We start from the raw sequence: 14,410 nt of genomic DNA, 5'->3' as shown, positions 1-14,410 counted from the left end.
AAACAACACCCTGTACAATAGCCACAAATAATATTACATATCTTGGGGTAATTCTAACCAAACAAGTGAAAGGTGTTCTTTTGGAACCTATTCCCTATGGTGGGATGCCTTGTTCAGCCTTGATGCAGTGGGGAGGAACTTAGTCCTGCCTCAATTTGATATGCCAAGCTTTGTTGACTCTCATGGGAGGATTTACCCTTTGTGAAGAAGAGTGAATGGGGTAGAGGGGGCTATAAAGGAGTTTGGGAGGAACAGGACTAAGGAGGGAGGGGGAAACTGTGGTTGGTATGTAAAATAAATTTTAAACAAATTAATAAACAGAAGAAAAGAAGTAATTCCAATACATGAAAGTAAGAAAAAAAGAATAAAAATGATTGAAATTTTCTTTTTACAAATCTTATTCAACAGCATTTTTTTTTAAAACTAGTTTTTCAATTCGCCTCAGCCTGTCTGTCCCTGTTTTATTATACTTTACATTCATTTGTAGCATTAGATGATCCACTGCATTTGCTCTTCACCATCTTCATTCTACAATGCTTTGCACAGGTTAATGAGGAAAAACGTGCAACAGTTTTTCTTCTTCAAGAAAAGACATCAAAACTACTATAATCTGTTAGTTATGACAGCTTAAATTAATCAACCATTTCTTTTTACTTGGTGGCAGGGTTGAGAGGGAGGCTCTGTCTTAGCATTAATCTGTGCTCTACAAAGGGAAATCTGTCCCTGTGGTTGGGTAATGAAGTGCATATGCTTTCAATTAGTGGCATCTCTGTGCTTTACTTATAGGCTTTTATTTGCTGCACTAATTTCCTGTGATGATTTATGTCTCTATATGTACAAAAAAACAATTTAAACAATAACTTGCATCAGTTTAAATAACCATGTAACAGAGCAAAGGCAAGAAACAGCCTTTAAACAAGCTATTTTTATTCTCTGGCAAAAATAGGGTACCTTCTGAAACGTATTTGGGCAAACGTATTTGGGCAAACGTATTTGTTTTCATGGATACAAGAAACTCTTGTTTACATTGGTGGTAGGAAGGGGGAGGGAGTAATTTACCATAATCCTTTCCCCAGAAAACGGAAAATAAAAAAGTTCTTTAAAATTAGCTCCCAAACTATGTCTTTGTACATCATCAGCTTTGTCCTTTGAACTCCCGAGTTGTAAAGTGCCCCAGAGTTAGGTTCAGACCTGGAGTAAGTGAGTGCGGGCCTGGACCCTAGCGCTTTTCCTGCGAGTGTATTTCTCTATATAGAGTCCTGAAATGAGGGAGGCACTTGCGTGGGCCTCGTGCAGCAGGAGCCGTGAAGAGCAGCAAACAGGGAATGGTCACAAGCCAGGGAAAGCAGGCCAGCGTTTGAGGAATAGTGTGCTCTGGACGTTTCCTCTCCGGTAGCCTACTAGTCCTTTCCTGTGCAGCCACCTCCCGCCCTCATCGTGCAGCCCGGGAAACCCCGCAAAATGCCTCCTGGTACCGAGCCCGCACTATTGCCTTCTAAGTGCTCCTGCGCTCTGCAGGCATCGTCCCTAGGACGGAACAAACTCCGGGTACAGAAGTCTACGCTGCACAAGTTCTTTGGCTGGAGCTGGGAGCGGCCCAGGCTCGAATCAGAGGGCCATGGTCACTCCGAGCGCTGCAGGGGGGCGGTTTTAAGCAGCTGGCCCCATTTTCCATGCTGTGTATTTCAATTACCCAGTCTCGCTCTATTCGTGGCGGCACCACTTGCCAAGTGTGGGTGGAGAAGCCCTCAGAGGCCTCCTATAGAGCCACCAACGCAAACCGTGTCCAGCTCCACAGGAAGCTTCTCTGGTGGAGTGGGGTCTGCGCTGCACAGCCAGGAGTCGGAGTGTGGAGTTTAGAGGCCTGGGAGTCTCGGCCCTGTGCCTAGGTCTTGCCGGAGCCTTTTCCGGATGGCCTAGCAGCCCCGTTTACCTAATCCACTACCCTCTGTCTGTCTTTGTTCTGCGAGACGCCCCCGGGAGCCCAGGCAATGGGCGGTGGGAGGGTCCATGCTAGAACGCAATCTCCTTGGCCTAGCCGCCAGCGCACACTTCTGCGGCCTTGGCTAGCTCTCCACCTCGCTACAGCTTCTCGGAAACAAAGGTATCCCATGTCTCTCCCTGTCCCTTCCATCTGTTTCCGCATTCTCTGTCTCGAAATTCCACTTAGGGCTGCAAAATACGAATGTGTCTTCGCCCCGGCTTGGAAGCAAGATTTGCTGGGCTCTTCCAAATAGCCCTTCTCGTAATTAAAGACCCACGAGGTTTCCAAAGCACCTCTACGGTTTCCACAGTGCTCAGACCCCTCCTCCTCTCTTTTCTCTCTCCTCCTCTTCCCCTCCCCTTTTCCTGTCTCCCCACCACCCCCCCCCCATCCTGTGCGCGTCTGTGCGCGCCTGTGCGCGCCCTTGTTCGTACGTTATTTTTCATTTCTACCATTAGGAACCCCACTCAGAGACAGTGCGGACTCAGAAGAAGCTAGGACCTTATTTCCCACGGATTCCCGTCTCTCCGGAAACACTGACAGCGTATACAATGAAGGATATTATACTGGAGAGACCAATAATCCCCAAGAAATGAGAAATGGAGGAAAAGCGGCAAAGGTGGGAGTCCTGGAAGAGGCCTTAACAGGGAAATAGGATCTGCGGCCGGCTACAGGGTCCTAGTCCCCTCGCTTCAGCACCGGAGGGGATGGACAGCGTCTCCCAACAGGGCGGCAGTCTTGGGGACCTAGCTGTGCTGCTGTTGGCTGCCTCTACTGCTGTTCTTGAGGCCACTGTCATGAACAAGAGCTCTTGGCAGCTAAAAGGCGATGCCGCCGGTTCCCTTTGATGGATGAAAATCAACCCTCTTCATTCTTCTGTCATTAATAGAAACCCGGCCTCACGGACTTAAACTCTGGGCAGCAACTTCAGAAATAATTTTATGTGCGGGACTGGAAGGAATGCAGGCGAAAGAGTGGAGTTGAATTTCTCAGAAACATCAAGGAACCATGAGCATTGCAGTAGGAGTCGAAATGCTCAAAGGCCCACAGTTCTTTAATTAACAACTTCCCTGACTGGATTGCAGCTGTTGTGGAGATAGCTTTGTGAGGGGTTGGAGATACTAAACCCCAACATTAGAGAAGCTGAAAAGACTTCAATTCCTCTGCTCAGCAGGTATGTGATAATACTATTATGTTCATGTTTCAGCACACACTAATGACTCTGAAAGATTTAAAAGAAAAGATACAATACATTGTTGAGGATTAAGGAAAATGAGTACTTCTGATGGTTTAAAAATGATTATTCTTACATTAGTATCTTAGAAAAAAGCTCTTCCTTGTAAATTGGTCTGGAATTTTGCTTTTCTAAACAATATGTAAGTGATTTACATTAGTGTAGCAAACTTTTACTTGGACATTTTGTTACTGCTTAACTAATACCTCTGGGGATCTGTTCATGTTTTACTTATTATTTTCTTTAAAACTAATGTGTGCTGGTGTTTGGTGATCATGTACATTGAGTTAAAAATGATTCTGGTTGTGTTATATTGCATCTGAAACTGAAAAAGCTGGAAATGGCACAATCACCTCTTCTAATATTTTAGATGGTGATAACTTGCTGAAATATTTACAGTCACAAAATATGTATACATCTATATTCTATTCCTTTTATATTCAGGGTCACCAAGTGTAGCCAGAATTGTAGACTTATCAACAGAAACCTCAAGCCTCCTCTGTCAACCTTGACTCTCTAGAAAGAAGGAAATGAGTAGCTTCCTTGTGCCTCTTTAAGAGAGTGACATTTTCCACCCCCTTCTGACTGATTACTTCTAAAAAAACACTTTTCTTTGAAATCAAGTAAGTAATAGACACGAATCAGTTCTTAACAAACTATTTATTTTAAGATGATTTTTTTTCTTGATACTTCTATCTAGATTCTTCCTCTAAAGCTTTAAAATTACAGCTTTCACAATGACCTTGATAAGCATTGTGCTTTAATGGAAAGGTTTTCTGGGTAAAAGCAGTCACACAAATGTATAGTCCATGTATAGCATTTCAGAAAAAGTTCACCCAATTCCACTGAGCACATTCTGCTCAGTGGAGACCTTTGACTTACAGGAAGGATTCTCATAGTTGTGATGGTATATGCTTAACCAAGTCTGTGGAATGAGTTTGTCTCTTATAAAAACTACAGGAATTTGGAAGTTTTTATTTCTTTTAATTTTTTAACCATGTATAGCTGAAAATAAAATACCTTTACATCAGAATCACACTAACTCCCACTTTCTCAATTTGAACACCTAATCCTCTGAGAAAGCATGGTACTTGTTGGTGGACTAATGACTGCTATTTTATATTGACTAAGATTGAAAATTCTACTCCGATGAATTGTCATTTCTTAATTATACCCACCTCTCACCAAGAAGCTGCTTGCATCACAGACAGAAAGCAGAAACTCCTTGGGGGCAGAGTTGCCCCAGATAGGTCAGAAATGATCATCCGAGGACTAGAAGGCTGCATTAATTGATGTAGATTTCTCCAATGTACCCATTACAGAATTGTTTTCTTATTCTAGTCCAAGAAATGTTGAAGCAGATTGCCACATGGAAAATGTATTCACATTTTTGGAGAGTTGCAACATGTGACTAGACTATTATTTTGGTTACTAATTTATTAATGTAAATGGACTTCCCAAGTTAGTGGAACATAAAATAAAATATGAGAATGTGTTCTGGAATAAACCCTGTGTGTCTTATGACTGCAGTTCCTTTCTTGGTGGTGGAGGGGGCATGTGGAACAGAAACTGAATAAAGTAAAAGTTACCTTTGCCTAATCTCTTTGCAGATTTGGTCACTGAAGTAAATAATTCTGATTCACCACTCCAATATTAAGAAAGTGTATTGAAGCTCTTACCAGTTGCTGTCTCTTGAGAATGTAACATTGAGATACAATTTTTCTAAGTCTATTTAGTAGCTGTTTAAAGGCTAATCTCTAATCTCTAATAAATGAATAAATAAGTGTATAAACAAATAAGTGAACCAATAAGGAGTAAGAGGGTTACTGAAAATCAGCCTTCATTTTGATTCCACTCACCTCTGAAAAGAAATTAACAGTTTATTGGAAAAAGTGTCTCCAATGCATGCAAGCAGTCCCTGCCTCGGTGGATGTTTTCTTTTATATTGGAAAAAAATGTCCAGGTTTTACAAGTATCAATGCAATTAGTATCTTAATTCTAGAGATGAGTCCTGGAATCTGTTCTACTGTTTTCTTCTTTTTGTCTAGAGATGGAATGATAGCAGGTTGGGAAGGAATTCTGACTCAAATCTTTACATTATAAAGTATCATAAAAACAGGACATGGAAGCCAGGCAGTGGTGGCGCACACCTTTAATCCCAGCACTCGGGAGGCAGAGCCAGGTGGATCTCTGTAAATTTGAGGCCAGCCTAGTCTACAGAGGGAGATCCAGGGCAGGCACCAAAACTACACAGAGAAACCCTGTCTCGAAAAAACCAAACAACCAAACAAACAAAAAAACCAACCAAACAAAAAAACAGGACATGGATGTTTGATTGATAAATCAGACCTCTAATTGAAGCATTGTGGAGGCTGAAGCAGGAGAACTGTGGGAAGTTTGATACCCCTATAGATACACAGTGAGCTGCAAGTTAAGTTGGGCAAAATATTAAGATTCTGTTCCAAAAAATCTGAAACCCAAACACAAACACTAAACTTTTGTATAGACTACCTAAATGTTAATTAACTCTCTAAAAGTAATTAGCATTAATTGTAGATCCCTTAAATTTGAATGTTCAGAGTTTATCTTTGAAGTTGTTAATTTACTTGAGTTTTAATAAATTAAAAATATTTAAAATATGAGATTATTTTCAGATTTAATGAGATCCTTTGATAGTTGATATTATTTTACTATTTAAAAGCTATATTTATAGACAATGAATCTACTCACTGCAGTCTGACACATAAACAAAAGTCACTAATGAAGAAAATAATATTGTTAGCCAGAAATAGATCATTGTACCTCTCCCAATACCTATACAGTGAGCAAGAGCAGAACACTCAGACAGATAGCACGTTTACTTAGTATTTTCTTCCTCTGTAGCTAAATGTGCTAAATATGGTATGCTGCAATGTCAAACATGCTATATATTATGTTGAAGAAAGCAAGTGCAGTTTGGCCGTAAAATCACCAGACTTCCTGAAATGGTGATGTGAACTGTAGGACAGGTCACTCAAATTACTGATGCTTGATCTTCTTCCTCCAAGTGGGGAAACTTTTACCAGCCAATAAGAGGTAGATCCTTTCATATAGTTACACCTATATTTCTTAAATGTTAATTAACCAAATAAATGTTATGTATTTTATGGAAAATTAGGAAGTGTGAGTATGGTGTTCTGTGAGTCACTTGGGAAACTCAGTACTGTATTTGTTAGGTCTTATGAGGAATTTCCAACAGCATTCCAACTCATGGAAAAGTTTCCTAAAAATTGTTGCATGTCAAGGATGCAAGTAAAAATTCTCTTGGTGAAAATATAAAAATTTCCTGATAATAGTGCTGTTTTCTCACCTCTGTTCTTGATATAAAAATTTCAAAATAGGCAGAATTTTATTTAAAATTATTTATCATTCACTATTAGAGCCATGTTTAATACCAGTTTGTCAAATTTAGGCCATGATGTTACTTCACTCTAACAACTTTCATTTTGACTTTTGAAAAAAATTATTAACCATCTTTGTGTCATGATTTTGTTTTCTATGAAGGGTTAATATTCATAACTAATAGTGTGGACACACACTCAGGAGACTATATAGTCTTTGAAACTATTTAAAAACTCCTGAAGAAAGTGTTTAGTTTGATTATTGTCAATGGGGATGGAGTGAAATACAGACTCTGTGGCACTGATTGTTGGCAGGTATCTAAATGGCAGGTATTGTGTCTTCATGTGGTCTGAAGCTAGGATTATGTTCATGTCTCTTCAGGAACTCTGAATTTTCATTGAATGTCACAATTTGATTTTGTCACATGGAATTTTCTATAATGTCATACATTAATATTATATTTGTATAGAATTTTAGGCTATCACTAAAATATGCTGGTAGTATGTTTAAGAAATAAAATTGTTTTTTGACACAATAGTCATTTTTAATATGTTTTGTAGTCAAAATATTTGATGAATGGGCCAGAGCATAAAAAAATTGTAATTATTTGGGTGTAGAATTTTTTATTGTGAGAACTGACTTGTTTCTTCTATAAAGGAGAAAGAATGGATGTTAAAGATTTGAGGGAAAGAATACAAAGTAAAGATAATTTCTTTTGCCTGAGGACTTTGTCTTTTATCATTGTGAAGCTTGCTCAGAATTGTAAGTATTCAACAAATTAGAGATCATTATGTTTTTTAGTGATTTGACCTTCAACTTGCCAACACAGCTAGAGTACTGAAATTTATTAAACAGTAAAATCTGTGTTGAATAATTGATTAAATATTTGATAATTATTTATCTAATTTACTATACATACATTCATACATTTAAAATAAAAAGTTGTAATGTAATTACAGGTTTTTATTACATAATTATTATACTTAGCAAATATATTATCATTCATTCAGAATTTTAGCTAAGGTTTTCCTTTTCTCTTAAAGATTATTTATTTATTTGTTTATTATGTATACAATGTTCTGTCTGCATGTGTGCCTGTAGGGCAGAAGAGGGCACCAGATCTCATTATAGATGGTTGTGAGCCACCATATGGTTGCTGGGAATTGAACTCAGGACCACTGCTCTTAACCTCTGAGCCATCTCTCCAGCCCCAGGTTTTCCTTTTTTCAAGGAATGAAAACTTGATTAATTATTCACAATAAATGAATAAGAGGGCAATCTTTTAGAAATTTTACTGTATGTAATAATAATGTATCAAAAAGGTATAAAACTTGTAAAATGATTAAACAAATAAAAGAGGACAATACTTTTTATCCTCAAAAATATGTGATAAGGAATAAGTATCTAATATGAAGAAAATTTAATTATATAGGTGGGAAAATAGCTTTTCATGATGAAGATGAAAACTACGTCAGGTACATACAAGATCTGAGTCCCAACATGCTTTTCTTCCATTCATGATTATGTGGTGGTCTTGGTCTAAATTAGTTTATTTACTAGCTCATATATTTTTTTGATTATGTAATAACCTACTGTGCCTATAAGAAAATTATGTGAACATCCATAGTTTTATGTGAAGTCACAACTCTTCTTTGTGTTCTAGTATGCCCATGCTGGGCAGAACACAGGCTTAGGACTCATTGGTCCACCCATTGCTATGCTACACTGTGGAAAACTAGATTCTGGTGTAAAGATAGCACTTACACCCGCTCAACAGTCCTGTCTTCATTTTAAAGCAATGTTTACTTTCATGGCAAATGCGCTCCCTCTTATTTCTTCCTCTCTCCCAGATTTTTCTTCTTTTACACCTCTTTGCCTTATACTTGGTCAATATCACTTTTGTTTCAAATTCATTTCTCTACTTTTGTTTTTGTTTTTGTTTTCTAACTATCCAAGCCAGGGAATTCCGCTCCCAAGACTTAAGTGAGGAAGGCTCTTCTACCACACTGACTAAGAGGACCAGGTGATCTTTGACTGACTACCATGGTGCGCTTTTCAGGGAAAAAAAATATGAGATCTGAAAGAATTTTTCATTAAAATCCTGTTGATGACTCTAACAAGATTTCCAAGTTACTTATTTTCACTTATGATACTCAGCAAAAGCACCTTCATTTTTTTCCTTGCCATCAGAAGGTTTTCTGATTGTAGTGAATAGTTAAAGATGAAATCATCAGTGTGGCCTTCATTACATGAATCTTTTTGCTTCATTATTAAGCAACAACAATCAGAGGCACACAAATGAAAAACAAACAGTATGCATAAAATAATTTGTCTTGAGTATATTCTTGTCCTATGTTATTTTTGTTCAACATCAATTTAAAATAATATTACCTAATTTATGATATGTGAGACCTGCTGCGGGTTAGCTAGAATATTTATCCTTAGACTTCCCGGTCACTTTTAAATTTTGAAGTTAAACCCTAAGAACAGATTGGTACCTTTGCCTACATTTAACACCAAGGGTTAACACATAGATTGAATTTACAGTCAATGTAAGTCAGCTCATGTTATTGTAAAATGTGGGGGCTGTTTTTTTCTCTCTCAGTACATAATTTTCACCAATTAAGGACTATTTTCATTACTTATAAAATGAAATTCTTGTACTGTCCACCTAATTAGTTTATTTTTAATTTGTATATTGCATTTTCATTCTAAGAGAATAAATTTCTGGTCAGTGGTTTGGAGTGAATGCATTTTCTTGAAATGTGAACACTTTATAGAATACAATAAATATAATATAGGAAAGTTAACATTGTCTTTTGTTTCCATCTGCCAAATTATTTCACAGTATTTAGCACAATGTTAGTGACTTCTAGAGTCTTAGGGTGTAGCTTTTAAAGCAGGACTGTGAAGCTGACTTTCTTCACTAGTTTCAAATAGTATGATTGAATTTGAGTACAGGTAAATTGTTCAAACACATAAGTCAATATTATAGTCTAAGGATGATTTTTCATGCTTTTCCACTTTCTACTTTTGGTATAGGCAGAATTCTCTCTTCCCTTACTACATTAGTCACTTTTAAAACTATTTATATTATTTTAATTTTGTGTATATGTTTGTGGGGGTGTTGTATATACATGGGAATGCAAACACTTATGAAGGTCAAAGCCATTAGATTCTTTTGGAATAGGAGTTACAGATGACTGAGCCACACTTTGTGGTTGGTAGGAAACAAACTTAGATCCTTTGTAAGATAGTGCTCTTGACTGCTGCACCATCTCTCCAGCTCACATGCTTCCCCTTTTCAGATTATGGTGATATTTTTTTTTAATGAATGAATACACTGACCAATATTATTGTAACTGTATTTTATTGAGTTTATATTTTATTGATGAAGATGCTAGAGATATTGAGATGTACAAATATCTTGAGAGGATCATATGATATCCTAATTTTAACAACATGATTAGATGTTGAAAGTCATAATTTAAGAGCTTCATTCAGTCATGGGGGGCCAAGAATAGTTCTGCTGCAGAGTCCAGGTCTGAGATGAGTACAACTGCATCTCATGGGGTGAATTTCAGAAGACTGTCAATCAAAACTGGATGAGTAGATGCCATCAGGTCACAAAAGAGAATCAAGAGTTAGAACCACCTGATACTGTGTATGCTTTGTACCTGCTAGGTTAATGCTAACACTCTGTCCTTGTGAAAAATACTCTTCAGAAAGATTTTAAAAATTGGCAGAGATGGAAGTTGCATTTCATCAGAAAGGGAAAACCAAGACTTCCAATACAGTTATCTGACTGGAGATATAGCTGGAGTTGTGAGACTAGGTAAGCTATTTGAGAGAATGAAAGAAAAACATGTGGATACACACACACACACACACACACACACACACACACACACACACACACACACACACATAATATACTGAATCATACATATATAGAAGGGAATTTATTTGTTTAATCTGAGTTGTTATATGTTCATTTTTAAGTAATCATGGAGAGAACAATAAAAACAAGTTTGCTTTAGTCATTTCAGTACTGACTTTACTAGTAGCATTCAACATGTTATTGACTTGAGAGGTTGAAAGAAATCTAGAAAAGTGATGTGTCTCTTTTTCTTATTACACCTTCCCATTGTATATGCTATTATTTTTCTTTGTTTTTGATGTGAAAAATTCTGAATATATAGAATGAGCTCCAAGAGAGCTACATATTAATTTTATCTCCTACATTTTTGCTTGTTTACTTTAAAATTTTTATCACTCATTTTATTTATTATTTGTGTGGGTGAGGGGAAATGTACAAATCCATAAATGAGTTAATGAATTAATGGAAACATGGCACATGCTTCATTGGAGGTTAAGGAACAACTTAACATGCAGCAAGGGATTTTCTCCTGTCATTGGTGATCCCAGGGATTGAAATTTGATCATCAGGTATAGAAGTAAGCATATTTGCCCTGTGACTTAGAAGACCAAGAGAGGCTAATTCCATAGGGAACCCCAGGGTAGTTCAGGCAAAATGTTAATTTCTGTTTGTCTGATGCTTAGCTTCTTTTCTTGAACTACTTAGATTCTCCGTGTTACTGTCTGGCTTTATCAGGAGTATTACTTCAGGAGTAAATTATCTATTTTTCTGGAGGCCAATTAAGTTTTCTAAATTAACAATGTACCATTTAGCAAATTACCTTTCAAGCACACCAAAAGACTTCCTAGTAACCCAAAGAAGTTAATATACCACCAAACAGTGAGCAGTTATTCCTTGTTTGCTGAATGCATTAATGGTATCTGTTGCAGAATATCACTGTGGAGCAATATGTCATTGCCTAAGATGTGTAGACAAGGAAGGTCCAGATCAATGTGGAAGGGTGAGAGAGGTGGTATGAGATGCTGTTACTTATATTTGTCAGATCAACAGCCAGTCAGGTTACAGTGGCATCCCTACAGGTCATCTGTACGCACTAAGTATACAGGTAGAAACAGAAAAGTCAACAATATGTGGTCTCAAAGAATTATTTGGTTGTAGATTTACATTCAAGTGTTCCTTTTGAAATAATCAGCACTCTTTAATGTAGTGGCAACTGGCCTCATTTGTGAAATTGAATAATTTATTCATTCTGAATTAAAAATAATTACATGTAGATGACTTTACTAAATGTAATCCTTTTGGGTATAGCCGTTTTTTTCTATAAAATTATTTAAAAATATAATGTCAGGTTTACCTTTTATTATTTACTACTGTTTTCTGTTGATATTTCTATTCTGCAAGAAAAATCTGGAAATCCAACTAAAAAAATAATTTTCAGTTATTTTACCTTTTAACTATGGTTCTTATTTTTTAAAAGAACATAGTATCAGATACCTGACAAATTTTAAAACATTGTCAGAATTACAGAGCAGTGCTGAAAAAACCTAATTGTTTTATGACACAGGAGTTTCTCTTATACTCAAGGCCTCTTTCCAACAATGAAATTTCTTTGGAATCTTCTACTTTCACTTTGATTTGAAACTCCTTTGGGAGAGGATAAGGGTAAATAAAGTATAATAATAGAGTAAGAAATTAATCGATCTCTAGAAACAATATACATTAATTTTACATGCTTGTGAAGCTTTGAACAGGGTATTTTTCATGCTACAAAATTAACAGAATTGCAAATCATATACTTTCCTTCTTTGGTATGGTGCCCCAGAGCATTTGAACAGGAGCTTCAGTTTAGAATGCTCAGCTAAGCCAATTGCTATCCATCTACATGTAGAACAATACTGCATTTTAAGAGGTTGAGCCTTAGGAACATCAAGGCACTCAGATAAATAAAATAAGCGTAAGTATTAGAATATATCAAACTTATTCCTGTTGAATATGTACCTTGAACATTTGAACCATGGAAACTATACAGAAATTAAAAAAAAAAAGTTGGCACATGATGGATTACTTAGCATTTCTTTTTTTAAATAATAAAATCTTCCTGGCTGGCAATGAAGGATTTGTGATCTGTATAGCAGTATTTAGAACAAGGTAATCTTTGTATTTAAGAAATGATTATGAGATACAGCTGCAGGTTTTAATGGCTTTTCATAAAACATGTTATAAAATGCATTAGCAATAAATGTATGATAAATAAATGATGAGAACCAAGACACTATATAACATCATTAAACATACATATTGGTTTGTTAAATAACATGTGTTCCTATACTGTAATATTAGTGAATTTGAACATTATTTTCAAGAAAATTTCAAAGCAAATAAATTTTGGTGATTAAGATTAGTACAGAGATGAAATCTGCTAAAAAAGCAATAGAGTTTAAGATATATAACTGATAAAGGTTTGAAGCATTCAAATTTAAATATGTAGAATTGTAAAATAATTTTCATATGTAATACACCAAAATATAATACTTAAGCAGCTTTTGATTAATTAGTATTCCATTGAGAAAAATGGATATACTACATAGGAGAAAGTAACTTACAAATAAATTCTATTCAACAATTGTCTTGCTTAGTTTATAACTCATGTTTTCAACATCAAGTGGCCAGAGTACTAATGTGATGGCAAGAGCAACTTGTCATTCATGGACTTCTTTTTGTTTGTTATTTGTAGGTCACTGAGTAAAAACTAAGGTTAATCACCAACTTCAAGAAGATTAGAGTGTAATGAAGCATAGCAAAGTCAAAATGTTATTACCAAACTAGAAATGTGTTTATTGATTGTTATATCCAGTTGAATGTCAGAATATATTCATTATTTGTTATGATTTTAAAATTTTATTTGTGCCTGAGTTTAAACAGAACCAATATTTTATAATTATATTTGAAGAAAGGTGAGAGAAAGTTACCTATGGATATGTAATTTTAACTCTATCATAGGAAAGGGAAATGAGTGAAAGAGCTGGAGGAGAAGCAGTGTAGGGTTTAGTTTGTACTAAGTGAGACATACAAATATTGGATTTAGACAATTTCTGTGCTTTATGTTTTTAATTTGAGATCATTATGAACTTTAAGGAAAATGTAGAGATAGTTTCTTGTGTGACCTCATCTGTCATACCCTGATGGAACATATTACAGAACTACAGTTGGAGTTAAACGTAGGAAATGACATTTGTGCAATAAAATAGAATATAGCCTTACTTTTAGTTTCACCATTGTTCACTTGGACTCATTTGCATCTGTGCATATGTATTTCTGTATAATTTACTCCACATGGAGTTCTGTAGAACCACCTTCATAACCAAGAAACTCAGTGCTTTACCAACACAGTTTTCTCTTTGTACTATGGCTCAGTCTATACTTTTATGTTCTCTGTCTCTGTAATTTTGTTACTTTAAGATGAATATATTAATGGGATATCTTTGTATTTAACATTACATATTTAATGTGGCATTGTCTTTGAGGCACAGGAATTTGCATAAGTAAGTAGTTTGTAATTTAGTAATGGAGAACCTTCTAATGTAGGGATTTGCTAGTTTGTTTGCCTGTTTACTAGTTGAAGGACATTTGCATTGCTTTTGGTTTGAGGTTAATACCTTTAAAGGTGTTAAAGACATTCATGTATGATAATGTATTATATAGTAGTATAACTAAATGTCCTTTTTCTCTTTCTAATAAAACTAAAAGCCTTTTCTTTTTCTCTGTATTTCTAACTGATATCCACAATTTAAAAAATTTTAGCAATGTATGTTAATTTTATTGCTGAGAACCCCTAGTTTATATTAGACCAGATGCCTTGCTAATTTTTTTTAAGATAAACTATCTCAGTTAAGCAAGGACACATAACTGAGCTGTCTGGCTAGGTCATAAA

At 35.9% G+C, this 14,410-nt stretch overlaps 1 protein-coding gene across 9 annotated transcripts in view; it reads left to right on the top strand.

Annotated features, from left to right (window-relative positions):
• The first annotated feature begins 1,839 nt into the window (after positions 1–1,839).
• Sntg1 (syntrophin gamma 1) overlaps positions 1,840–14,410 on the top strand; it is a 925,417-nt gene continuing 912,846 nt past the window's right edge. For 8 of the 9 annotated variants that reach the window (XM_076564008.1, XM_076564007.1, XM_042270922.2 and 5 more), the window contains exon 1: positions 2,367–3,158. The gene's annotated coding sequence lies outside the window, so the exon portion shown is untranslated. Of the gene's footprint in view, positions 2,105–2,366; positions 3,159–14,410 lie in introns of those variants that run through there. The other variant, XM_076564001.1, reaches the window with a different exon arrangement.

Source organism: Peromyscus maniculatus, chromosome 2, assembly GCF_049852395.1.
Source record: "Peromyscus maniculatus bairdii isolate BWxNUB_F1_BW_parent chromosome 2, HU_Pman_BW_mat_3.1, whole genome shotgun sequence".
NCBI classification, from domain to species: domain Eukaryota; kingdom Metazoa; phylum Chordata; class Mammalia; order Rodentia; family Cricetidae; genus Peromyscus; species Peromyscus maniculatus.
The sequence above is the reverse complement of the archived record's forward strand: the minus strand, read 5'-3'. Positions and strand labels throughout refer to the sequence as shown.